The 26,645-nt window shown below is 45.5% G+C and overlaps 1 pseudogene; it reads left to right on the forward strand.

Moving 5' to 3' along the window:
- Positions 1-2,901: 2,901 nt before the first annotated feature.
- On the forward strand, positions 2,902-3,107 carry LOC142276066 (U2 spliceosomal RNA; annotated as a pseudogene).
- The last annotated feature ends 23,538 nt before the right edge of the window (positions 3,108-26,645 follow it).

The raw sequence follows: 26,645 nt of genomic DNA on the forward strand, positions 1-26,645 counted from the left end.
TAGATAACTTTATCCTTGATAAAGACCTAAAAACAAGCTCGAAACGTTGGATGAATTATCCTTTTGCACAAATAAAGAATTTTCAGCATTCTAAGAGTTCTTTTCTTACGTTATTGATCACTATAGTGTGCCAGAGCTATTTCTATTGAATTAACTCTTATTTTTTCTGAGCACCTGCTATATACACAGTGAGCCAGACATATTCAATTTTCATTCAGAAGGCAGAGGGAAGCCTTAGCAGCTGAGCCTATATCTTGGCTTGTGAGCATTAGAACAGGCCGGCGATTACAGGGTAACATGAAAAATGTCCAGCTTGCATTATGACTAGAACATGACAATATCCTTTTAAGTACTAACCTATGATGCGTTCCTAAGCAGTTGATGTTATATGTTCTACATTTCATTTTCTGCATACTTTACAAGTAGTAGAATTTGCTTTGATATAGGCAACTGGATTTTCACAATGAAAAGGCAAAGGATAACGCCCGAAAAAGACGCCATACATTATGTCAGTGCCATCACTGACAAACCTGGATTGACCATGAAATACATCAATCCCCTTAAAGGTGAGTTAAAACAAGTTTTAACTAAATTGCCTTAATATTGTCATGCATTAGAATGACTGTCTTAGGTAATGATAAATATTTTCTACAGGAAGAGGAGTGTTTGCTGAAACTGAAATCGAAAAAGGGAGTTTTGTTGCAGAATATCGAGGTGAGCTCACGTATGCACTTACGATGGTAGACAACTACTCGAGATTTATGGTTGTGGTACAAGTCAAAGATCTAATGGCCCATACTGCAGCGAAGGTCTTCCAAGCACACTTATGCAGACCTCATGGCTACTCAGAGAGAGTCCTCACAGATCAAGGCACTGCCTTTGAAGCGGAAATCTTCAAGGACTTCTGCAGCTTTTACCGATGCAGGAAGATGCGTACTACACCCTACCATGCTCAAACCAATGGTTATCAACCTGCTCAGGACTTTACCCCATATTCCAGATGTGGCCTTACAAGTGATTTATAGAGGGGTAACAATACGTTGGGATCATCGGATCTAATCTCCCTTTTTATACACCCTAAAATCTTGTTTGCGTTAGAATAAACAATAACATCATAAAGGTATAGCAGTACCGTTTCAAAGTTTCGGTGTCCCAAGCAGCATTCCATCAGCCTCTGGAAGGTTCCTGGCAAATTGCACAGCTCGAAGGGCATGCTTTTGAACTCGCAGAGACCCATCGGGGTGGCAAAGGCGGTCTTCTCCCGGTCTGCCTCAGCAACGGACACTTGCCAATAGTGACTAGTGAGATCAAGGGTAGAAAAATAATTTGCAGTTGTCAATGCAGCTAGCTATTCCTCAATACAGGGGAGTGGTGCTGTCCTTCTTCTTTAACAGGACCAACGGAGCTGCCCAGAGGCTACAACTGTCACGGATAACCCCAGCCTCCTTCATGTTGCTCAACATGTCCTTGGTACACTGGTAATGTGCAGGTAGATTTGGCTTATATCTCTCTATGATGGGTGGGTGTGCACTTGTGGGGATGTAGTGTTTGACCCCTTTTATTTTTCAAAAGTCTAGCGGATGTTTGCTGAAGACTTGCTCGTATTCTTGCACTAGCCTGTAGACCCCCTTCTTGTGATGTGAAGGTGTGGAGTCAGTGCCTACGTGTAATTCCTTACACCACTCCTCTGGCTGACTTGGTGAGCTGTCACTGAATGGGTGGGCTGAAGCAATGGTGGATGCTGCTGTTTGGATAGCATGTGTATCTACTGAGAACAGCTTATCAATGGTGGCAAATCGGAGCAGCTTAATCTTTTGCTCTCCGCAGTTCAACACTCTCATGGGCACTCTTCCCTTCCATATTAATGAATAAAACTATGATGTAAATAGCATATAGATACCCCACAAATGCAGATAAAAGTAGGTTATGGGAAAAGGGGGAAGAGAGAAACAGGAAAATAGTGGAATAAAGTATAACTTCCAGGTGGGAGAGGAAATGGCAGCACAGCCAATGGAGGTGAAGCAAGGGGAGCCTGCAACTAAAGAGTTGAGAGCGTTATCACATGGTGACTGAGCCTGATTGTAACGGGAGCATAGAGGTGCCGATCCTGTCTTACCTGCGTTGGTGTAGAAGTGGGTGTCCTGTGGTGGAGTCAGCTATGTGCAGTGGTGGCCGTGGGTTCTTTTATGTGCGACCGTAGTAATAGCTGTGCCCACTTCCTGTATGGGAGTGGAATGCAGTGAGGCTAATGGAACGCACGCCTGCGCATTTGTGTTTAACGTCGCGCATGTGCAGAACGGAGAAAAGGCTGCGCTCACTTCCTAATGAAAGGGAGTGAGACGCAGCTGGGAAGGGAAGGGAAAAGATTAGGGTTTGGGGATGATGAAAGGGCTTTCTACGGGCAAGGATGGCAAAGGGTGGCAGTGACGGAAAGTCAGGCAGATGGTCCTGTCCTGTCCTGTCCGTCCGTCTTTTTGTATCATGAATTGGAAAGACTGCAAGGGGGAGGGGAGGTGCTTGTGCCCAAAAGGAGGAGTTATTCAGATTCATTGCAGTGGGCGGCGGCTGCAAAAAGTACCATTCTCCTTGTTTTTGCTCTGCAAAACAGCCTTTTCAAGGGTTTGGCTTGGGTGACAAAATGTCTTCTGTAGGCGTGGGTTTGTCTCCCTCTCCCTAAGATGTGTCCGGTATAGGCCAGGGTGCCACTCAAGGCCGTAACCAATTCGGGTTATAGCTTCTCAGCCTTTTGGCTAAGATCAAGTGTAGTTTCGGAGGACGCTACCTTGGTCGGTACTGGAAGGTGCCTGGGATTGCACGTCTGCCGGCCTTGAGGGAGTGTGTGCGCCTTCTGGTGACACATAGCCCTCTTGTGCCTGGACGGTTCCCAGGCAACGGGAGGCGATCACCTTTGTTATTTTGAAGTCCTACTGATAAACAGAAAAAAAAAAAATTAAATCTGTTCTTATCAGTTTAATATCTGATACGTCCCCTCTCTAGGGACCATATATTAAATGGATTTTTAGAACAAGGAGATGGAAAAAATCTTGCTCTGTCCACTCCACGCATTGACCTGGTATTGCAGTACCTCCAGGACCGGTGCACCCCTTCTTAACCGAGTTTCCAAAAGCAGAACTCAATTCACCTGATTCAAATGAGCCTCATTAGTGAATTGAAAGAAAGCAAAAACTTTATATGCACCTCAATTTGGCCAATTCACTTTTCACACTTTCACCCTTTTTTTTTATCTTTCACACCTTTTACTTGCTTTATTGATGCAAAAGCTGTGCCAAATAGCAAACTCATCTCCACTCAACTTGACCAACTCTGCTATGTCCCGTGCAGTATCTTATTCTCAGTCTTATCTAGATCATTTGCAATTGAATAGAATAGATCCCTTTTGGACACATTGGATTTAGCTGCTGCAGTGACTGCAGGTGTTAGAAGATGCAGACTTGGCATCAGGTGCTGTCTATCAGATTCCACTCCAATTAAAGCTTCCATTGTTTTTCGGTGTTTTCTTTGAGCAATGATGATGTCTTTAGTGATCTGTTGGCTCCCTCTCCTGGAGGAAGAGTTTGCTTGCTCTTGGACTTTCAAAAAGAGAGGTCATGATAGACATTTAGCTTCTGAGCCCAATTGGGGACAGTCATGGGTGATGAATGTTTTGCAACCTGCTGCGAAGCCTGATACCGCAATATAAGGAACGTCAAATACTAAGAATGGGCGGCCTATGAAAGAATTAGTACTTTCATTAAGCATACTTAAACGGCTAATTGGGAATAGACAAACTGTAAAAAGCCCTCTGAGAAAGCCCCTCTCTATCCTTTGTCAGTAAGCTTTTCTGTAGTCTGCCTGTTGATGTATTTTCCGTTTGAACAGTGCACAACATGAAGTGACGGAACACTGGCTTGTCACAATGTCCCCCGCTGACATCACAATAGCGCTGCTGCCTAGAAAGCCAGCTGCGCAGCAGAAGTTGCTCTTTGGGTGGGATGGTGGGCTAATGTATCTATTCCTGCTTGGTGAGAGTTTGACATGATCTAGAGCAACGAGTTCCAGCGGCTAGCGGTTGATTATTGGCTGTAATGGGGCTTTCTGGCTGGTGCTAGCCTTTCTTCTTAGCACACAGGAACCACAATCCCTACACCATGCTTCGATGGATTCTCTCATCCCAGCCCAGTAAAACTACATATTTCACACAGTTATAGGCAGCCCATGGGCATTCACCTGGATTAAAACCCATAACAGCTCATAGACCAAACAATCAATCTACCACTGGACCAAAGACAGGAAGCTAAATCCACTGCCTGCGGTAACTAACTTAATCCTATAGGCTACTCACACAACAAACCCAAGAGAAAGGAAAAAAACATGGCTTCGATTATCCATCCAATGAAAACGCATAACCATTGTGAGCCATTGGACAATGCAATTGCACACATGGTGACATGGTGCACGGCCCAATGAATCAAGTCTGTACTTCATATTCACGGTTTAAGCCCTTGGGTTTTAATGTGTCCAGAGTACATATCCAGAAAGATTCCCTTTTTTTGTGCTAAGCACAAGTCAACAATACATTGTAAGCAGATTCTATTACCAGTCCCACACCATTTTGTGACGCATAATCACACAGTGGCCCAATTAAGATTCCAAGTCATCGAACATGTCCCAGCCATACGCAGAGGAGGCAATAGAATTAGGAAGCTCAAAGAAAGGGAATCTTTCTGGATATATACTCTGGGCACGTTGGAACCCAAGGGCTTAAACCATGAATATGAAGAACCGACTTGATTCATTGGGCCGTGCACATTTTTTCTAACGCCCGGTTCTTTTTCGTGTTCACACTATATATGGTTCCACTATGTATGGAGTTCCATTCTTCCTTGTTTTTTATTTGTCATGTTTGTCATGTCTGATCAACTGGTTACATTATGTCTGATTACCTTGTCTAACAGTTTTTTCTCCCCTTTCTTTACCTTCCATGTTCCCATAGTCACGTGAAATATCCCTGTTGCACTTGATTACGGCTCACTATTCACTATAGGATGTCTTATATCTAACATCACACTCTCACCCATCAGCACTCTATAGGTTTGTATAAGGTATGCGCTTACACATCCGGTCCTCCATAGGTATTTCCACTTATGTAACACTATCCCTATGATCACTCATAACTCATACCCTTGTAGTCAATTACATCCTCCTCTCTCCCCCCCTCCCCTTCTCCCTTTCCATCTATAATTTTGCCATATATACTAGCAAACACTCAGTGTACCTAGTGGCATCCTATTCGTGGCTATTGGACCTTGCTATAGTCCCACTAGTGCCAAGACATTTGCAGAGCGCATCTGCCTGCGTTGCACACTCCAACTAATTATAAGTAAGCCATTATACTAGCAAACACTCAGTGTACCTAGTGGCATCCTATACGTGGCTATTGGACCTTGCTATAGTCCCACTAGTGCCAAGACATTTGCAGAGCGCATCTGCCTGCGTTGCACACTCCAACTAATTATAAGTAAGCCATTATACTAGCAAACACTCAGTGTACCTAGTGGCATCCTATACGTGGCTATTGGACCTTGCTATAGTCCCACTAGTGCCAAGACATTTGCAGAGCGCATCTGCCTGCGTTGCACACTCCAACTAATTATAAGTAAGCCATTATACTAGCAAACACTCAGTGTACTTAGTGGCATCCTATACGTGGCTATTGGACCTTGCTATAGTCCCACTAGTGCCAAGACATTTGCAGAGCGCATCTGCCTGCGTTGCACACTCCAACTAATTATAAGTAAGCCATTATACTAGCAAAAACTCAGTGTACCTAGTGGCATCCTATCTGTGGCTATTGGACTTTGCTATAGTCCCACTAGTGCAAAGACATTTGCAGAGCACGTCTGCCTGCATTGCACACTCCAACTTTTTTAAACTAAGCAATTTTACTAGCAAACACTCAGTGTACCTAGTGGCATCCTATACGTGGCTATTGGACTTTGCTATAGTCCCACTAGTGCCAAGACATTTGCAGAGCGCATCTGCCTGCGTTGCACACTCCAACTAATTATAAGTAAGCCATTATACTAGCAAACACTCAGTGTACCTAGTGGCATCCTATACGTGGCTATTGGACCTTGCTATAGTCCCACTAGTGCCAAGACATTTGCAGAGCGCATCTGCCTGCGTTGCACACTCCAACTAATTATAAGTAAGCCATTATACTAGCAAACACTCAGTGTACCTAGTGGCATCCTATACGTGGCTATTGGACTTTGCTATAGTCCCACTAGTGCCAAGACATTTGCAGAGCGCATCTGCCTGCGTTGCACACTCCAACTAATTATAAGTAAGCCATTATACTAGCAAACACTCAGTGTACCTAGTGGCATCCTATACGTGGCTATTGGACCTTGCTATAGTCCCACTAGTGCCAAGACATTTGCAGAGCGCATCTGCCTGCGTTGCACACTCCAACTAATTATAAGTAAGCCATTATACTAGCAAATACTCAGTGTACCTAGTGGCATCCTATCTGTGGCTATTGGACTTTGCTATAGTCCCACTAGTGCCAAGACATTTGCAGAGCGCATCTGCCTGCGTTGCACACTCCAACTAATTATAAGTAAGCCATTATACTAGCAAACACTCAGTGTACCTAGTGGCATCCTATACGTGGCTATTGGACTTTGCTATAGTCCCACTAGTGCCAAGACATTTGCAGAGCGCATCTGCCTGCGTTGCACACTCCAACTAATTATAAGTAAGCCATTATACTAGCAAACACTCAGTGTACCTAGTGGCATCCTATACGTGGCTATTGGACTTTGCTATAGTCCCACTAGTGCCAAGACATTTGCAGAGCGCATCTGCCTGCGTTGCACACTCCAACTAATTTTAACTTAGCCATTATACTAGCAAACACTCAGTGTACCTAGTGGCATCCTATACGTGGCTATTGGACTTTGCTATAGTCCCACTAGTGCCAAGACATTTGCAGAGCGCATCTGCCTGCGTTGCACACTCCAACTAATTATAAGTAAGCCATTATACTAGCAAACACTCAGTGTACCTAGTGGCATCCTATACGTGGCTATTGGACTTTGCTATAGTCCCACTAGTGCCAAGACATTTGCAGAGCGCATCTGCCTGCGTTGCACACTCCAACTAATTTTAACTTAGCCATTATACTAGCAAACACTCAGTGTACCTAGTGGCATCCTATACGTGGCTATTGGACTTTGCTATAGTCCCACTAGTGCCAAGACATTTGCAGAGCGCATCTGCCTGCGTTGCACACTCCAACTAATTATAAGTAAGCCATTATACTAGCAAACACTCAGTGTACCTAGTGGCATCCTATACGTGGCTATTGGACCTTGCTATAGTCCCACTAGTGCCAAGACATTTGCAGAGCGCATCTGCCTGCGTTGCACACTCCAACTAATTATAAGTAAGCCATTATACTAGCAAACACTCAGTGTACCTAGTGGCATCCTATACGTGGCTATTGGACCTTGCTATAGTCCCACTAGTGCCAAGACATTTGCAGAGCGCATCTGCCTGCGTTGCACACTCCAACTAATTATAAGTAAGCCATTATACTAGCAAACACTCAGTGTACCTAGTGGCATCCTATACGTGGCTATTGGACCTTGCTATAGTCCCACTAGTGCCAAGACATTTGCAGAGCGCATCTGCCTGCGTTGCACACTCCAACTAATTATAAGTAAGCCATTATACTAGCAAACACTCAGTGTACTTAGTGGCATCCTATACGTGGCTATTGGACCTTGCTATAGTCCCACTAGTGCCAAGACATTTGCAGAGCGCATCTGCCTGCGTTGCACACTCCAACTAATTATAAGTAAGCCATTATACTAGCAAAAACTCAGTGTACCTAGTGGCATCCTATCTGTGGCTATTGGACTTTGCTATAGTCCCACTAGTGCAAAGACATTTGCAGAGCACGTCTGCCTGCATTGCACACTCCAACTTTTTTAAACTAAGCAATTTTACTAGCAAACACTCAGTGTACCTAGTGGCATCCTATACGTGGCTATTGGACTTTGCTATAGTCCCACTAGTGCCAAGACATTTGCAGAGCGCATCTGCCTGCGTTGCACACTCCAACTAATTATAAGTAAGCCATTATACTAGCAAACACTCAGTGTACCTAGTGGCATCCTATACGTGGCTATTGGACCTTGCTATAGTCCCACTAGTGCCAAGACATTTGCAGAGCGCATCTGCCTGCGTTGCACACTCCAACTAATTATAAGTAAGCCATTATACTAGCAAACACTCAGTGTACCTAGTGGCATCCTATACGTGGCTATTGGACTTTGCTATAGTCCCACTAGTGCCAAGACATTTGCAGAGCGCATCTGCCTGCGTTGCACACTCCAACTAATTATAAGTAAGCCATTATACTAGCAAACACTCAGTGTACCTAGTGGCATCCTATACGTGGCTATTGGACCTTGCTATAGTCCCACTAGTGCCAAGACATTTGCAGAGCGCATCTGCCTGCGTTGCACACTCCAACTAATTATAAGTAAGCCATTATACTAGCAAATACTCAGTGTACCTAGTGGCATCCTATCTGTGGCTATTGGACTTTGCTATAGTCCCACTAGTGCCAAGACATTTGCAGAGCGCATCTGCCTGCGTTGCACACTCCAACTAATTATAAGTAAGCCATTATACTAGCAAACACTCAGTGTACCTAGTGGCATCCTATACGTGGCTATTGGACTTTGCTATAGTCCCACTAGTGCCAAGACATTTGCAGAGCGCATCTGCCTGCGTTGCACACTCCAACTAATTATAAGTAAGCCATTATACTAGCAAACACTCAGTGTACCTAGTGGCATCCTATACGTGGCTATTGGACTTTGCTATAGTCCCACTAGTGCCAAGACATTTGCAGAGCGCATCTGCCTGCGTTGCACACTCCAACTAATTTTAACTTAGCCATTATACTAGCAAACACTCAGTGTACCTAGTGGCATCCTATACGTGGCTATTGGACTTTGCTATAGTCCCACTAGTGCCAAGACATTTGCAGAGCGCATCTGCCTGCGTTGCACACTCCAACTAATTATAAGTAAGCCATTATACTAGCAAACACTCAGTGTACCTAGTGGCATCCTATACGTGGCTATTGGACTTTGCTATAGTCCCACTAGTGCCAAGACATTTGCAGAGCGCATCTGCCTGCGTTGCACACTCCAACTAATTTTAACTTAGCCATTATACTAGCAAACACTCAGTGTACCTAGTGGCATCCTATACGTGGCTATTGGACTTTGCTATAGTCCCACTAGTGCCAAGACATTTGCATAGCGCATCTGCCTGCGTTGCACACTCCAACTCATTATAACTAAGTTGCATTGTCAGGGATATTTATTCTTTATTATTCTGCTGTTAATAAAGCTAGACCACCACTGCAATCTTCACCACCTCTCAATTTTTACTACCACATTTTCAGTCCACAATCTTGTCGCAATCAACATGAGTGGCAAAATGACAGATGCTGGTGGAAAGGGGAAGAGGCGTGGTGGAAAAGGCAAAAAAGGTTTTGTCTGTGGGGAAAGTGGCAAAGCTCCATTATCATCTGCTGAAGATAGACCATCTACCAGCAAAAGTAAGATGTCTACTACTTACCGTGGACAATCCGATGTGCTCCCTTTTTTACGGACACGAACAACAGGAAGAAAGGTAGATGATGGGCAAAAAAGGAAAATGCTTGAATGGATCTCAAGTGGTCCAACAAGTGCCCTCTCAGCCACTTCAAGTACCGCATCCAAAAAACACCAGTCCTCTGAGTTGTCATCCCAATCACACTTGATTTCTCCCAGCTCTGAAGTCTCCATCAGCCCTGCACAGTATGGTGGAACTGAGATGGCTGAGTCTGCAGAGCTGTTCAGTCACACTATAGCCTGGGAATCAGAGGTCTGCTCCCAAGCTACAGTGAGTACAGAACAGGAAATGGTCTGCAGTGATGCCCAGAACCTTTGTGACTCTGATTCAGGCCGTGAGGACCAAGTTTCTGAGCATAATGTTGACCCTTTGTCACAAACTGTAACACCTGTGGTTATAGACAATGAGGAACATACTGATGAAGATGAGACGCAGATACCCGATTGGGATGACAAATTAAATATTCGGTCAGGGCAAGAAGAGGCTCGGTCTGAGGGGGAGGGGAGTGCAAACACAACAATTGATGATGAAGTTCTAGATCCCACCTACTGTCAACCCCCAGTCAGGCACTCGAGGAGGTCAACAGAGGCGGTGGAGGAGGATGCAACCGACGACGAAGTTACCTTGCGCCTTCCTGGACAGAGTCGGAGCACTGGTAGCACGTCTACAACTGCATCCTCAGCCACCACTCTGCCTATGAGCATTATTCGGGGTGGATCAACAGGTCGCATGGCCTCTAAGCCTTGCCTAGCCTGGTCCTTTTTTGACATAGAAAAAGATCGCCCAAATCATGTGATATGTAAAATTTGTCATGATTCTCTTAGTAGAGGTCAAAACCTCAGCAGTTTGACAACTTCTTCCATGAATCGTCACATGAATAAATATCATAGGTCCCGGTGGGAAGCTCACTGTGCTGCAATGCTGCAAGAGCGAACCATCCACCGCCCGCCCCTTCCAGTGCATCCGCGCGCTCTTCATCTTCTAGGACTGTGGGGACAGCTGTCACACCTGTTTTTCCACGCCAAACTTCCACCACTGTAACCGCAACAGGCAGTTTGCTTGTAAGGTCGTCAGTTGGTTTGGAAGGGGAAACAAGTGAGTGTGTACAGCTCTCTCAGACATCGATAGCACCAACGTTGGATGAAGGCAACATCATGTCTCCGCCTGCACTTTCCTCACAAACCTGCATTTTTCCAGGGACACCCTACTCAACACCGTCTACACACAGCAGCCAGATCTCTGTCCCTCAGATGTGGTCAAATAAAAGGCCACTTCCTCCGACCCATGACAAAGCTAAGAGGTTGACTCTATCCCTCTGTAAGCTGTTGGCTACCGAAATGCTGCCTTTCCGCCTAGTGGACACACAGGATTTTAGAGACCTTATGTCTGTCGCTGTGCCCCAGTACCAGATGCCTAGTCGCCACTACTTCTCTAAGAAAGGTGTGCCCGTGCTACACCAGCATGTCGCACACAACATCACCGCTTCCTTGAGAAACTCTGTGTGTGAACGGGTGCATTTCACCACCGATACTTGGACCAGTAAGCATGGACAGGGACGTTACATGTCGCTGACTGGGCACTGGGTAACTATGGTGATAGATGGTGAAGGGTCTGCTGCACAAGTCTTGCCGTCCCCACGACTTGTGTGTCAATCCTCTGTCTGTCCAAGTTCCGCCACAGCTTCTGCATCCTCCACCTCATCTGGGTCCTCCACCTCCGCCCCAAGCCTGCCTGGTCAGGCCACCAGCGTTCTCACTGCGCAGAAGGAATCACGCACGCCTCATTACTATGCTGGCAGCAGAGCGTAACGGCATCAGGCGGTCTTTAGCTTGACATGTCTTGGGAATAAGAGTCACACAGCTGAGGAGTTGTGGTCAGCTCTGCGGTCCGAGTTTAATAAATGGTTGTCTCCACTCAACCTGCAGCCTGGTAAGGCCGTGTGCGACAATGCTGCAAACCTGGGTGCGGCACTTCGCCTGGGCATTGTGACACACGTACCTTGTATGGCTCACGTGTTGAACCTTGTCGTCCAGCAATTTTTAACACACTATCCCGGCCTAGATGGCCTTCTGAACAGGGCACGAAAACTGTCAGCTCACTTCCGCCGTTCAAGCGCCGCAGCAGAGCGACTTGCATCGCTCCAGAAGTCTTTCGGCCTGCCGGTTCATCGCCTGAAATGCGATGTGGCGACACGCTGGAATTCAACTCTCCACATGTTACAGCGACTGTGGCAGCACCGCAGAGCCCTGGTGCAATACGTCATGACGTATAGCCTGGGCCAACGAGATGCAGAGGTGGGGCAGATCACCCTGATGGAGTGGTCTCAGATCAAGGACCTATGCACCCTTCTGCACAGTTTCGACATGGCGACGAATATGTTTAGCTCTGACAATGCCATTATCAGCATGACGATTCCAGTCATTTACATGCTGGAGCACACGCTAAACACTATTCGGAGTCAGGGGGTGGGACAACATGAAGGGGAGGAACTACAGGAGGATTCATATGCGCAAGGGACAACAACATCACCAAGGTCCAGACGTTCATCATCACCAACGCAGCAGGCATGGGACCATGGGGAACAGGGATCGACAAGGGCGCATAGTAGCAGGCGAAATGTTGAGCAAGGTGCAGGAGAACATGAAGAAATGGAGGACGAACTGTCCATGGACATGGAAGACTCAGCGGATGAGGGAGACCTTGGTCAAATTTCAGTTGAAAGAGGTTGGGGGGAGATGTCAGAGGAAGAAAGAACGGGTAGCACCTCTATGCCACAAACACAGCGTGGACTTGGTCCGCATGGCTGCGCAAGACACATGAGTGCCTTTTTGTTGCACTACCTCCAACATGACAGTCGTATTGTCAAAATTAGAAGTGATGATGACTACTGGATTGCCACACTATTAGATCCCCGGTACAAGTCCAAATTTTGTGACATAATTCCAGCCATAGAAAGGGACGCACGTATGCAGGAGTATCAGCAGAAGCTGTTACTCGATCTTAGCTCGGCTTTTCCACCAAACAACCGTGCAGGTGCAGGGAGGGAATCTCCCAGTTGTAACTTGACAAACATGGGACGGTCTCGTCATCTTCAACAGTCTACCCGTACCAGTAGGACCGTATCTGGTGCCGGTAACAGCAATTTTATGGAATCTTTTCATAATTTTTTTAGACCCTCTTTTGCAAGGCCACCAGAGACAACAAGTCTGACACATACTCAACGGCTGGAGAGGATGATACAGGAGTATCTCCAAATGAACATCGATGCCATGGCTGTGCAACTGGAGCCTTGCTCCTTTTGGGCTTCAAACCTAGAAAAATGGCCAGAGCTCTCCAGTTACGCCTTGGAGATTTTGTCGTGTCCAGCTGCCAGCGTTGTCTCTGAACGTGTATTCAGTGCTGCTGCACTTTCCCCACAGACAAAACCTTTTTTGCCTTTTCCACCACGCCTCTTCCCCTTTCCACCAGCATCTGTCATTTTGCCACTCATGTTGATTGCGACAAGATTGTGGACTGAAAATGTGGTAGTAAAAATTGAGAGGTGGTGAAGATTGCAGTGGTGGTCTAGCTTTATTAACAGCAGAATAATAAAGAATAAATATCCCTGACAATGCAACTTAGTTATAATGAGTTGGAGTGTGCAACGCAGGCAGATGCGCTCTGCAAATGTCTTGGCACTAGTGGGACTATAGCAAAGTCCAATAGCCACGTATAGGATGCCACTAGGTACACTGAGTGTTTGCTAGTATAATGGCTAAGTTAAAATTAGTTGGAGTGTGCAACGCAGGCAGATGCGCTCTGCAAATGTCTTGGCACTAGTGGGACTATAGCAAAGTCCAATAGCCACGTATAGGATGCCACTAGGTACACTGAGTGTTTGCTAGTATAATGGCTTACTTATAATTAGTTGGAGTGGGCAACGCAGGCAGATGCGCTCTGCAAATGTCTTGGCACTAGTGGGACTATAGCAAAGTCCAATAGCCACGTATAGGATGCCACTAGGTACACTGAGTGTTTGCTAGTATAATGGCTAAGTTAAAATTAGTTGGAGTGTGCAACGCAGGCAGATGCGCTCTGCAAATGTCTTGGCACTAGTGGGACTATAGCAAAGTCCAATAGCCACGTATAGGATGCCACTAGGTACACTGAGTGTTTGCTAGTATAATGGCTTACTTATAATTAGTTGGAGTGTGCAACGCAGGCAGATGCGCTCTGCAAATGTCTTGGCACTAGTGGGACTATAGCAAAGTCCAATAGCCACGTATAGGATGCCACTAGGTACACTGAGTGTTTGCTAGTATAATGGCTTACTTATAATTAGTTGGAGTGTGCAACGCAGGCAGATGCGCTCTGCAAATGTCTTGGCACTAGTGGGACTATAGCAATGTCCAATAGCCACGTATAGGATGCCACTAGGTACACTGAGTGTTTGCTAGTATAATGGCTTACTTATAATTAGTTGGAGTGTGCAACGCAGGCAGATGCGCTCTGCAAATGTCTTGGCACTAGTGGGACTATAGCAAAGTCCAATAGCCACGTATAGGATGCCACTAGGTACACTGAGTGTTTGCTAGTATAATTGCTTAGTTTAAAAAAGTTGGAGTGTGCAATGCAGGCAGACGTGCTCTGCAAATGTCTTTGCACTAGTGGGACTATAGCAAAGTCCAATAGCCACGTATAGGATGCCACTAGGTACACTGAGTGTTTGCTAGTATAATGGCTTACTTATAATTAGTTGGAGTGTGCAACGCAGGCAGATGCGCTCTGCAAATGTCTTGGCACTAGTGGGACTATAGCAAGGTCCAATAGCCACGTATAGGATGCCACTAGGTACACTGAGTGTTTGCTAGTATAATGGCTTACTTATAATTAGTTGGAGTGTGCAACGCAGGCAGATGCGCTCTGCAAATGTCTTGGCACTAGTGGGACTATAGCAAAGTCCAATAGCCACAGATAGGATGCCACTAGGTACACTGAGTGTTTGCTAGTATAATGGACCTGACATTACCTCTCTACTAACCAGAATCCCACAATGTCTGTCTGCTATTTCATCCTTCTTCTCTGTGCGATTCCTAAAACTTAACATGGACAAAACAGAATTCATTGTCTTTCCTCCTCCTCACTCATCTCCTCCAACAAGCCTTTCCATCAAACTCGATGGTTGCTTACTCTCCCCAGTCTCACAAGCTCGTTGCCTTGGAGTGACCCTCGACTCTGCTCTATCCTTCAAGCCACACATCCAAGCCCTCTTCACCTCATGCCGATTACAACTCAAAAACATCTCCCGGATCCGTGCTTTCCTTAACCAAGAATCATCAAAAACATTAGTGCATGCCCTCATCATCTCCCGCCTCGACTACTGCAACCTCCTGCTCTCTGGCCTCCCTTCCAACACTCTTGCACCCCTCCAATCTATCCTAAACTCTGCGGCCCGCTTAATCCACCTCTCCCCTCACTACTCCCCAGCCTCGCCACTCTGCCAATCCCTTCACTGGCTTCCCATCACCCAACGACTCCAGTTCAAAACACTAACTATGACATACAAAGCCATGCACAACCTGTCTCCTCCCTACATCTGTGACCTAGTCTCCCGGTACCTACCTGCACGCAACCTCAGATCCTCACAAGATCTCCTTCTCTGCTCCTCCCTTATCTCCTCTTCCCACAATCGCGTACAAGATTTCTCCCGTGCATCCCCCATACTTTGGAATGCTCTACCTCAGCACATCAGACTCTCCCCTACCGTGGAAAGCTTCAAGAGGAACCTCAAGACCCACCTCTTCCAACAAGCCTATAACCTACAACAGCCCTCAGTCCAGTAGACCACTGCGCAACCAGCTCTGTCCTCACCTATTGTACCATCACCCATTCCCTGTAGACTGTAAGCCCTCGCGGGCAGGGTCCTCTCTCCTCCTGTACCAGTCTGTTATGTACTGTTAATGATTGTTGTACGTATACCCTTTCACTTGTAAAGCGCCATGGAATAAATGGCGCTATAATAATAAATAATAATAATAATAATAATAATGGCTTACTTATAATTAGTTGGAGTATGCAACGCAGGCAGATGCGCTCTGCAAATGTCTTGGCACTAGTGGGACTATAGCAAGGTCCAATAGCCACGTATAGGATGCCACTAGGTACACTGAGTGTTTGCTAGTATAATGGCTTACTTATAATTAGTTGGAGTGTGCAACGCAGGCAGATGCGCTCTGCAAATGTCTTGGCACTAGTGGGACTATAGCAAGGTCCAATAGCCACGTATAGGATGCCACTAGGTACACTGAGTGTTTGCTAGTATAATGGCTTACTTATAATTAGTTGGAGTGTGCAACGCAGGCAGATGCGCTCTGCAAATGTCTTGGCACTAGTGGGACTATAGCAAAGTCCAATAGCCACAGATAGGATGCCACTAGGTACACTGAGTGTTTGCTAGTATAATGGCTTACTTATAATTAGTTGGAGTGTGCAACGCAGGCAGATGCGCTCTGCAAATGTCTTGGCACTAGTGGGACTATAGCAAAGTCCAATAGCCACGTATAGGATGCCACTAGGTACACTGAGTGTTTGCTAGTAAAATTGCTTAGTTTAAAAAAGTTGGAGTGTGCAATGCAGGCAGACGTGCTCTGCAAATGTCTTTGCACTAGTGGGACTATAGCAAAGTCCAATAGCCACGTATAGGATGCCACTAGGTACACTGAGTGTTTGCTAGTATAATGGCTAAGTTAAAATTAGTTGGAGTGTGCAACGCAGGCAGATGCGCTCTGCAAATGTCTTGGCACTAGTGGGACTATAGCAAAGTCCAATAGCCACGTATAGGATGCCACTAGGTACACTGAGTGTTTGCTAGTATAATGGCTTACTTATAATTAGTTGGAGTGTGCAACGCAGGCAGATGCGCTCTGCAAATGTCTTGGCACTAGTGGGACTATAGCAAAGTCCAATAGCCACGTATAGGATGCCACTAGGTACACTGAGTGTTTGCTAGTATAATGGCTAAGTTAAAATTAGTTGGAGTGTGCAACGCAGGCAGATGCGCTCTGCAAATGTCTTGGCACTAGTGGGACTATAGCAAAGTCCAATAGCCACGTATAGGATGCCACTAGGTACACTGAGTGTTTGCTAGTATAATGGCTTACTTATAATTAGTTGGAGTGTGCAACGCAGGCAGATGCGCTCTGCAAATGTCTTGGCACTAGTGGGACTATAGCAAAGTCCAATAGCCACGTATAGGATGCCACTAGGTACACTGAGTGTTTGCTAGTATAATGGCTTACTTATAATTAGTTGGAGTGTGCAACGCAGGCAGATGCGCTCTGCAAATGTCTTGGCACTAGTGGGACTATAGCAAAGTCCAATAGCCACAGATAGGATGCCACTAGGTACACTGAGTGTTTGCTAGTATAATGGCTTACTTATAATTAGTTGGAGTGTGCAACGCAGGCAGATGCGCTCTGCAAATGTCTTGGCACTAGTGGGACTATAGCAAGGTCCAATAGCCACGTATAGGATGCCACTAGGTACACTGAGTGTTTGCTAGTATAATGGCTTACTTATAATTAGTTGGAGTGTGCAACGCAGGCAGATGCGCTCTGCAAATGTCTTGGCACTAGTGGGACTATAGCAAAGTCCAATAGCCACGTATAGGATGCCACTAGGTACACTGAGTGTTTGCTAGTATAATGGCTTACTTATAATTAGTTGGAGTGTGCAACGCAGGCAGATGCGCTCTGCAAATGTCTTGGCACTAGTGGGACTATAGCAAGGTCCAATAGCCACGTATAGGATGCCACTAGGTACACTGAGTGTTTGCTAGTATAATGGCTTACTTATAATTAGTTGGAGTGTGCAACGCAGGCAGATGCGCTCTGCAAATGTCTTGGCACTAGTGGGACTATAGCAAAGTCCAATAGCCACGTATAGGATGCCACTAGGTACACTGAGTGTTTGCTAGTATAATGGTTAAGTTAAAATTAGTTGGAGTGTGCAACGCAGGCAGATGCGCTCTGCAAATGTCTTGGCACTAGTGGGACTATAGCAAAGTCCAATAGCCACGTATAGGATGCCACTAGGTACACTGAGTGTTTGCTAGTAAAATTGCTTAGTTTAAAAAAGTTGGAGTGTGCAATGCAGGCAGACGTGCTCTGCAAATGTCTTTGCACTAGTGGGACTATAGCAAAGTCCAATAGCCACGTATAGGATGCCACTAGGTACACTGAGTGTTTGCTAGTATAATGGCTTACTTATAATTAGTTGGAGTGTGCAACGCAGGCAGATGCGCTCTGCAAATGTCTTGGCACTAGTGGGACTATAGCAAAGTCCAATAGCCACGTATAGGATGCCACTAGGTACACTGAGTGTTTGCTAGTATAATGGCTAAGTTAAAATTAGTTGGAGTGTGCAACGCAGGCAGATGCGCTCTGCAAATGTCTTGGCACTAGTGGGACTATAGCAAAGTCCAATAGCCACGTATAGGATGCCACTAGGTACACTGAGTGTTTGCTAGTATAATGGCTTACTTATAATTAGTTGGAGTGTGCAACGCAGGCAGATGCGCTCTGCAAATGTCTTGGCACTAGTGGGACTATAGCAAAGTCCAATAGCCACGTATAGGATGCCACTAGGTACACTGAGTGTTTGCTAGTATAATGGCTTACTTGTAATTAGTTGGAGTGTGCAACGCAGGCAGATGCGCTCTGCAAATGTCTTGGCACTAGTGGGACTATAGCAAAGTCCAATAGCCACAGATAGGATGCCACTAGGTACACTGAGTGTTTGCTAGTATAATGGCTTACTTATAATTAGTTGGAGTGTGCAACGCAGGCAGATGCGCTCTGCAAATGTCTTGGCACTAGTGGGACTATAGCAAGGTCCAATAGCCACGTATAGGATGCCACTAGGTACACTGAGTGTTTGCTAGTATAATGGCTTACTTATAATTAGTTGGAGTGTGCAACGCAGGCAGATGCGCTCTGCAAATGTCTTGGCACTAGTGGGACTATAGCAAAGTCCAATAGCCACGTATAGGATGCCACTAGGTACACTGAGTGTTTGCTAGTATAATGGCTTACTTATAATTAGTTGGAGTGTGCAACGCAGGCAGATGCGCTCTGCAAATGTCTTGGCACTAGTGGGACTATAGCAAGGTCCAATAGCCACGTATAGGATGCCACTAGGTACACTGAGTGTTTGCTAGTATAATGGCTTACTTATAATTAGTTGGAGTGTGCAACGCAGGCAGATGCGCTCTGCAAATGTCTTGGCACTAGTGGGACTATAGCAAAGTCCAATAGCCACGTATAGGATGCCACTAGGTACACTGAGTGTTTTCTAGTATAATGGTTAAGTTAAAATTAGTTGGAGTGTGCAACGCAGGCAGATGCGCTCTGCAAATGTCTTGGCACTAGTGGGTCTATAGCAAAGTCCAATAGCCACGTATAGGATGCCACTAGGTACACTGAGTGTTTGCTAGTAAAATTGCTTAGTTTAAAAAAGTTGGAGTGTGCAATGCAGGCAGACGTGCTCTGCAAATGTCTTTGCACTAGTGGGACTATAGCAAAGTCCAATAGCCACGTATAGGATGCCACTAGGTACACTGAGTGTTTGCTAGTATAATGGCTTACTTATAATTAGTTGGAGTGTGCAACGCAGGCAGATGCGCTCTGCAAATGTCTTGGCACTAGTGGGACTATAGCAAGGTCCAATAGCCACGTATAGGATGCCACTAGGTACACTGAGTGTTTGCTAGTATAATGGCTTACTTATAATTAGTTGGAGTGTGCAACGCAGGCAGATGCGCTCTGCAAATGTCTTGGCACTAGTGGGACTATAGCAAAGTCCAATAGCCACAGATAGGATGCCACTAGGTACACTGAGTGTTTGCTAGTATAATGGACCTGACATTACCTCTCTACTAACCAGAATCCCACAATGTCTGTCTGCTATTTCATCCTTCTTCTCTGTGCGATTCCTAAAACTTAACATGGACAAAACAGAATTCATTGTCTTTCCTCCTCCTCACTCATCTCCTCCAACAAGCCTTTCCATCAAACTCGATGGTTGCTTACTCTCCCCAGTCTCACAAGCTCGTTGCCTTGGAGTGACCCTCGACTCTGCTCTATCCTTCAAGCCACACATCCAAGCCCTCTTCACCTCATGCCGATTACAACTCAAAAACATCTCCCGGATCCGTGCTTTCCTTAACCAAGAATCAGCAAAAACATTAGTGCATGCCCTCATCATCTCCCGCCTCGACTACTGCAACCTCCTGCTCTCTGGCCTCCCTTCCAACACTCTTGCACCCCTCCAATCTATCCTAAACTCTGCGGCCCGCTTAATCCACCTCTCCCCTCGCTACTCCCCAGCCTCGCCACTCTGCCAATCCCTTCACTGGCTTCCCATCACCCAACGACTCCAGTTCAAAACACTAACCATGACATACAAAGCCATGCACAACCTGTCTCCTTCCTACATCTGTGACCTAGTCTCCCGGTACCTACCTGCACGCAACCTCAGATCCTCACAAGATCTCCTTCTCTGCTCCTCCCTTATCTCCTCTTCCCACAATCGCGTACAAGATTTCTCCCGTGCATCCCCCATACTTTGGAATGCTCTACCTCAGCACATCAGACTCTCCCCTACCGTGGAAAGCTTCAAGAGGAACCTCAAGACCCACCTCTTCCAACAAGCCTATAACCTACAACAGCCCTCAGTCCAGTAGACCACTGCGCAACCAGCTCTGTCCTCACCTATTGTACCATCACCCATTCCCTGTAGACTGTAAGCCCTCGCGGGCAGGGTCCTCTCTCCTCCTGTACCAGTCTGTTATGTACTGTTAATGATTGTTGTACGTATACCCTTTCACTTGTAAAGCGCCATGGAATAAATGGCGCTATAATAATAAATAATAATAATAATAATAATAATGGCTTACTTATAATTAGTTGGAGTGTGCAACGCAGGCAGATGCGCTCTGCAAATGTCTTGGCACTAGTGGGACTATAGCAAGGTCCAATAGCCACGTATAGGATGCCACTAGGTACACTGAGTGTTTGCTAGTATAATGGCTTACTTATAATTAGTTGGAGTGTGCAACGCAGGCAGATGCGCTCTGCAAATGTCTTGGCACTAGTGGGACTATAGCAAGGTCCAATAGCCACGTATAGGATGCCACTAGGTACACTGAGTGTTTGCTAGTATAATGGCTTACTTATAATTAGTTGGAGTGTGCAACGCAGGCAGATGCGCTCTGCAAATGTCTTGGCACTAGTGGGACTATAGCAAAGTCCAATAGCCACAGATAGGATGCCACTAGGTACACTGAGTGTTTGCTAGTATAATGGACCTGACATTACCTCTCTACTAACCAGAATCCCACAATGTCTGTCTGCTATTTCATCCTTCTTCTCTGTGCGATTCCTAAAACTTAACATGGACAAAACAGAATTCATTGTCTTTCCTCCTCCTCACTCATCTCCTCCAACAAGCCTTTCCATCAAACTCGATGGTTGCTTACTCTCCCCAGTCTCACAAGCTCGTTGCCTTGGAGTGACCCTCGACTCTGCTCTATCCTTCAAGCCACACATCCAAGCCCTCTTCACCTCATGCCGATTACAACTCAAAAACATCTCCCGGATCCGTGCTTTCCTTAACCAAGAATCAGCAAAAACATTAGTGCATGCCCTCATCATCTCCCGCCTCGACTACTGCAACCTCCTGCTCTCTGGCCTCCCTTCCAACACTCTTGCACCCCTCCAATCTATCCTAAACTCTGCGGCCCGCTTAATCCACCTCTCCCCTCGCTACTCCCCAGCCTCGCCACTCTGCCAATCCCTTCACTGGCTTCCCATCACCCAACGACTCCAGTTCAAAACACTAACCATGACATACAAAGCCATGCACAACCTGTCTCCTCCCTACATCTGTGACCTAGTCTCCCGGTACCTACCTGCACGCAACCTCAGATCCTCACAAGATCTCCTTCTCTGCTCCTCCCTTATCTTCTCTTCCCACAATCGCGTACAAGATTTCTCCCGTGCATCCCCCATACTTTGGAATGCTCTACCTCAGCACATCAGACTCTCCCCTACCGTGGAAAGCTTCAAGAGGAACCTCAAGACCCACCTCTTCCAACAAGCCTATAACCTACAACAGCCCTCAGTCCAGTAGACCACTGCGCAACCAGCTCTGTCCTCACCTATTGTACCATCACCCATTACCTGTAGACTGTAAGCCCTCGCGGGCAGGGTCCTCTCTCCTCCTGTACCAGTCTGTTATGTACTGTTAATGATTGTTGTACGTATACCCTTTCACTTGTAAAGCGCCATGGAATAAATGGCGCTATAATAATAAATAATAATAATAATTATAATAATGGCTTACTTATAATTAGTTGGAGTGTGCAACGCAGGCAGATGCGCTCTGCAAATGTCTTGGCACTAGTGGGACTATAGCAAGGTCCAATAGCCACGTATAGGATGCCACTAGGTACACTGAGTGTTTGCTAGTATAATGGCTTACTTATAATTAGTTGGAGTGTGCAACGCAGGCAGATGCGCTCTGCAAATGTCTTGGCACTAGTGGGACTATAGCAAGGTCCAATAGCCACGTATAGGATGCCACTAGGTACACTGAGTGTTTGCTAGTATAATGGCTTACTTATAATTAGTTGGAGTGTGCAACGCAGGCAGATGCGCTCTGCAAATGTCTTGGCACTAGTGGGACTATAGCAAAGTCCAATAGCCACAGATAGGATGCCACTAGGTACACTGAGTGTTTGCTAGTATAATGGCTTACTTATAATTAGTTGGAGTGTGCAACGCAGGCAGATGCGCTCTGCAAATGTCTTGGCACTAGTGGGACTATAGCAAAGTCCAATAGCCACGTATAGGATGCCACTAGGTACACTGAGTGTTTGCTAGTAAAATTGCTTAGTTTAAAAAAGTTGGAGTGTGCAATGCAGGCAGACGTGCTCTGCAAATGTCTTTGCACTAGTGGGACTATAGCAAAGTCCAATAGCCACAGATAGGATGCCACTAGGTACACTGAGTGTTTGCTAGTATAATGGCTTACTTATAATTAGTTGGAGTGTGCAACGCAGGCAGATGCGCTCTGCAAATGTCTTGGCACTAGTGGGACTATAGCAAAGTCCAATAGCCACGTATAGGATGCCACTAGGTACACTGAGTGTTTGCTAGTATAATGGCTAAGTTAAAATTAGTTGGAGTGTGCAACGCAGGCAGATGCGCTCTGCAAATGTCTTGGCACTAGTGGGACTATAGCAAAGTCCAATAGCCACGTATAGGATGCCACTAGGTACACTGAGTGTTTGCTAGTAAAATTGCTTAGTTTAAAAAAGTTGGAGTGTGCAATGCAGGCAGACGTGCTCTGCAAATGTCTTTGCACTAGTGGGACTATAGCAAAGTCCAATAGCCACAGATAGGATGCCACTAGGTACACTGAGTGTTTGCTAGTATAATGGCTTAGTTATAATGAGTTGGAGTGTGCAGAGGACAGGAGGGTACAGTGGCAGGATTGTGGTGCTCTGGGTAGAGGAATGGAAGCCTGCCTTTCTATTCCCTCCTAATGGTGAAATGCAGGGAGGAAATCCCTGACCTTGGCTACACAGATGCTGTTGCTGTTTGCAGGACCTGTCACGTATGGCTCTCTGACCCTGCCGGTTTGAGTCCTTAAAAGGACTGCTATAAAGTGCTCTCCCTATGCTGTCTAACGCTGTGTATGCAGCGCATACAGCTGTATCGGCTATAGGACTCAGGAGGACGGAGCTGCGACAGTGATGTCTGACACCAAAGACGCAGAAGGCAGATAATGGCGTCCGTGAAGAAAATGTCCGGTTTTATAATGCAGGGACATGTGACATGCAGATCCTATCACACATGCCGTTGCTTCTCTGGCTCAAAGTCAACTTAGCTGTGTGTGTGTCTGTGATTGGCTGACATGCTGGCCCGCCCCACAAGACGCGCGCACTTAGGGAAGGAAGACAAGAAAAAAAAAAAAAAATGGCGATCGCCATTATAGAAACAGCAGTGATCTGAAGGCGCTGTTCACGCACACTATACACTGAAATGTGATAATAGTTTGATTCACAGAGTGACTTACACTATTACAGCAGAAACCAAGCTATGATTTAGCTGTTTTTTGGCTGCTAGAACCGTTCTCGAACGTTTCTAGAACTATCGAGCTTTTGCAAAAAGCTCGAGTTCTAGTTCGATCTAGAACATGCCCCAAAATCACTCGAGCCTAGAACTGGAGAACCACGAACCACGAACCGCGCTCAACTCTATCCAGGAGCTTTGGTTCCCTGAGTTTCCAATAGCAAATGTCTAGAAAAAACTCTGTCCATTGGCACAACTCAGCAAGAAAACGAGAAGACCGAGAAGATATATTTCATTTATCTTAATGCCACCTTCTTAACAGCACTAAACCCTTCTATTATGTCCCTTAGCCTTTTGAGCTTATCCTCTGGTAAGCGGAAGACCATGCCTCTGGTATCGATCTCAGTGCCTAAAAACTGTATTATAGTAGCCAATCAGAATACAAAAGGATGCATAGGAAGCGTGACTTTATTTCAATATTTTAAAACAATCCAATAAAATGAAGAAAAGTCACTCATACAAGATCCACAGAAGTTGTATAATACATACATAAATCAAAACACTATAAGGCCTGTTTCACACGTCAGTGATTCTGGTACGTTTGTGCTTTTTTTTAAACATAACAGAATCACTGAGATACGCAGATCCATTATAATGAATGGGTCTGCTCACACATCAGTGATTTTTCACTGCACGTGTCTCCGTGCGGCGTACCCGCGTGTCCGTGATTGCTGCACGGAGACATGTCCATTTTTTTCTGGCATCACTGATAGGATGTCCATAAGGTGGCAGCAGAGCATAACAGAAAAAGGTGCCTATTGTGCACTGAAAAGACCCAATGTGATGCACCAGACATATAGAGCCCTAATGGATTCACAAATATAAGATATATCATGAATGACTACTGCATAATGAACGCTAGCATGAAAAAAGAAAGGAATCCATAAAAATAAATAATAAATGGTGCACATATGTTAGAGCCCCACCGAAGGACAAAAAAAGTCTGATGGAAATAGAGAGCATATAGGAACAATAAGAATGTGCAACAGAGAGGAAGGTGAGAATGCAGGATCAATCACTGCCTGTCAGATATTAATAATCAGGGAAATAACTCTGGAGCAGACGCACAAATTAGGGTCTTACCTGGTAAGGTAACAAATAATTAATAGTAGTTGCACTCACCTATTAAGGTTGTGCCAGTCACAACCCCTAAATGCACGTTACAAATGGCGACAGCCGCAGCCCCTAGTAGAAGAGCAATAACGTATAGGAGGAAAATCGGGTGCGTGCCGCGCTGTCACCAAAGGAAACTGATGTTAATTATTTCATCTCTTTATTCTTTTTTCCGGTCAATGTGTTTCAGAGATCACTGTCTCCTTCATCAGGGCAAAAAAAGAACAGTATGCAATCAAAGGAGGAAGAACCTCTATATATACACATATGGAGCTACGTCAGAGGACTGACTGCTGTATTTCAAATACTGCCGGGATGGTCAACTGTTACAATACCGGCCATAAAAGTTCTCAAGTGATATATTGAGAAACATTTATAAAATCACTGGGGTATAGTGTTTCAAATTTCATCAGCTTTTTGAGACAAAAATCAGAAAAAGAAGAAGAAGGACAAAATGAAAAAAAGAAAAAAAGAAGAAAAAAAAAACAAAAAGGGAGCATTGAGCTCCAGACCCTGTATTGAGTCTTAGAAGTGTAGTGACAAGTGAAAAATAAAAGGGGTCAAACACTACATCCCCACAAGTGCACACCCACCCATCAAAGAGAGATATAAGCCAAATCTACCTGCACATTACCAGTGTACCAAGGACATGTTGAGCAACATGAAGGAGGCTGGGGTTATCCGTGACAGTTGTAGCCTCTGGGCAGCTCCGTTGGTCCTGTTAAAGAAGAAGGACAGCACCACTCCCCTGTATTGAGGAATAGCTAGCTGCATTGACAACTGCAAATTATTTTTCTACCCTTGATCTCACTAGTCACTATTGGCAAGTGTCCGTTGCTGAGGCAGACCGGAAGAAGACCGCCTTTGCCACCCCGATGGGTCTCTGCGAGTTCAAAAGCATGCCCTTCGAGCTGTGCAATTTGCCAGGAACCTTCCAGAGGCTGATGGAATGCTGCTTGGGACACCGAAACTTTGAAACGGTACTGCTATACCTTTATGATGTTATTGTTTATTCTAACGCAAACAAGATTTTAGGGTGTATAAAAAGGGAGATTAGATCCGATGATCCCAACGTATTGTTACCCCTCTATAAATCACTTGTAAGGCCACATCTGGAATATGGGGTAAAGTCCTGAGCAGGTTGATAACCATTGGTTTGAGCATGGTAGGGTGTAGTACGCATCTTCCTGCATCGGTAAAAGCTGCAGAAGTCCTTGAAGATTTCCGCTTCAAAGGCAGTGCCTTGATCTGTGAGGACTCTCTCTGAGTAGCCATGAGGTCTGCATAAGTGTGCTTGGAAGACCTTCGCTGCAGTATGGGCCATTAGATCTTTGACTTGTACCACAACCATAAATCTCGAGTAGTTGTCTACCATCGTAAGTGCATACGTGAGCTCACCTCGATATTCTGCAACAAAACTCCCTTTTTCGATTTCAGTTTCAGCAAACACTCCTCTTCCTGTAGAAAATATTTATCATTACCTAAGACAGTCATTCTAATGCATGACAATATTAAGGCAATTTAGTTAAAACTTGTTTTAACTCACCTTTAAGGGGATTGATGTATTTCATGGTCAATCCAGGTTTGTCAGTGATGGCACTGACATAATGTATGGCGTCTTTTTCGGGCGTTATCCTTTGCCTTTTCATTGTGAAA

Source organism: Anomaloglossus baeobatrachus, unplaced genomic scaffold (assembly GCF_048569485.1).
Source record: "Anomaloglossus baeobatrachus isolate aAnoBae1 unplaced genomic scaffold, aAnoBae1.hap1 Scaffold_3916, whole genome shotgun sequence".
Lineage (NCBI taxonomy): Eukaryota > Metazoa > Chordata > Amphibia > Anura > Aromobatidae > Anomaloglossus > Anomaloglossus baeobatrachus.